We start from the raw sequence: 2007 nt of genomic DNA, 5'->3' as shown, positions 1-2007 counted from the left end.
TTGAAAACGTAGTTGAAAACAAATGTCCCCCATGTGTTTACACCCTAAATTGTGTCCTGTGTTCCTTCACATCCTATTTTGTATTAGACTTATGGCCTACATGTAAACGTCTATGCTAAAGACTTTACTGGTCTGGGTGTTAAAAGGCTGCAGTATTAGGCTAACTGGCCAGAAGTTCTTGAGACAATATTACAGCCTCTGTGTAGATATCTATCCCAAACACATCACTGGTCAGGAACGGGTCGATATTGTCCCTCAGATGGGCCTCAATTTGTTCTTTTAAAGTAGTTGGAGCAGCTGGGACATTAACCTGTCGCTGGTCATCGGGTTGACCAACAGGTCCATCCCAGTCGATGCCCCAATCAGCATCCTCAATCTGTAAAAAATAAATAAAATAAACACTTATATTTAATGAATAGTTTACTTGTTTGTAAAACATTCAAGGAAATGTTAGCAGGGTGTCTGGCAGAAGTATCCACTGGTCCCTTAGTTTGTCTGTTATATTGTCTGATATCTTTTGAATTACATACCTGCTCTGGAGTCTGCAGTTCATCCAACAGCTGTCCTGCAACCCACAGCTGTTGAGGTGATCGGTTACCCTCCGAAGACAGAGGATGATGGTCCCAGGTCTGAATGAACAGTTGGAGGTGCCAATTGATCCTGGGAAGCATTACATAATGCAGGCAGATAACATGTAGGTCTTCATCAGGATCCAACATGCCATTTTCCTCCAGGTGTCTGAAGGCTGCGTAGTAGTTATTAACTACAACACATCAGAGATCACGCCATAACCTGTTGGGATCAAAAGTACATTGCACAACAATGTACTATGTATTATATTTACATCCAAAATAACAACAACAACACAAATAAATGTATGAAGAATGTGATAGTTCAAAAACCATAAAACTATAATTAAAGACCAATAGGCTCAATATACAAGATGTTTCATGAGTTGTTAAGTTGGAAAAATAAATTATGACAGAATAAAACCATGAAAATAACAACTGACAATTAATGCGAAATCTACACAAATGTGTCCCCTTTTCCAAAAATACCTTTCTATTCTCTGATTGTGAACACTTCTTCCAGTGATGAAGCTTCTGCATTCTGGTAAAGAAAAAAATGACACAATATAACTATTTGAAATGTATGACAATAACTAAGTTTCTGTATACATCACATACTCCATATTAAACATAAGAATTTTTACCTGGTCCCCGTTCTGGATTCTCCAGCATATACCTGGCCACCTCCACGTTTTCACCCCCTTTGTCACTGCGGACGCATCGTGGCAAACCATGATTCTGGACTGCCTCCAGAAAGCAATCAAGGACTGTTGATGCCATGTTGTTGTTGGCAGCTCTAAGGAAAACTATCTTCCTGCTAAACCCATCAATTCCTCCATGGATGACCATTCTCCATCTGAAATTAATAAAGTAATGTCCCCATGTAATTATAAACTTGCCTTTACAGGATTGATACAAAAATATGTTAAATAATCACATAATCACAACGAAAATCCAATTGTCATCTTATGGATAATGTCAGTCTTACCGTATAAGTTTATGGTAGCCATCAATGTGCCACAGGAACAATGGGCCTGGAACTGAGTATGGACGCCTGGGAATTACATTCAACCGAAGTCCACGCAATACCGTCCCAACTGGATCAACACATCTGAGTGCTTCACGAACACGGCGTTGCTGGACTCTTGTTGAAAAATCAAATATAACATATGATAACAAACAAATACACGGAAACTGCACACTTGGTTTCTTAATGTCTGCTACTGCATTTTGACCTCCATCGACATGTCATAATTAGGCCTACCTTATCCCGATAGATTTCAGATGTCCCGTGACAACATTATAACCCGTGTTGGGGCAAATGGCAATGAAGTCGGATACAATTTTCTTTAGATCCTCATCGCTAATATCCGTGTATGTCTGCCTTACAGAAAGCCCATACTCTGTCATTCTCCTTCTGATGGTTCTGACGCTCAAA

The 2007-nt window shown here is 39.6% G+C and overlaps 1 long non-coding RNA gene across 1 annotated transcript; it reads right to left on the bottom strand.

The window, feature by feature from the left end:
* On the bottom strand, positions 1-1417 carry LOC124475961. Its single transcript, XR_006956981.1, has 4 exons — positions 1214-1417; positions 1059-1110; positions 531-792; positions 1-376 (listed from the first exon to the last, which is right to left on the bottom strand). It is a non-coding gene; the product is annotated as an uncharacterized LOC124475961 (long non-coding RNA).
* Positions 1418-2007: the final 590 nt, after the last annotated feature.

Source organism: Hypomesus transpacificus, chromosome 13 (genome assembly GCF_021917145.1).
Source record: "Hypomesus transpacificus isolate Combined female chromosome 13, fHypTra1, whole genome shotgun sequence".
Lineage (NCBI taxonomy): Eukaryota > Metazoa > Chordata > Actinopteri > Osmeriformes > Osmeridae > Hypomesus > Hypomesus transpacificus.
Note: the sequence above shows the minus strand (reverse complement) of the source record. Positions and strands in the feature narration are given on the sequence as shown.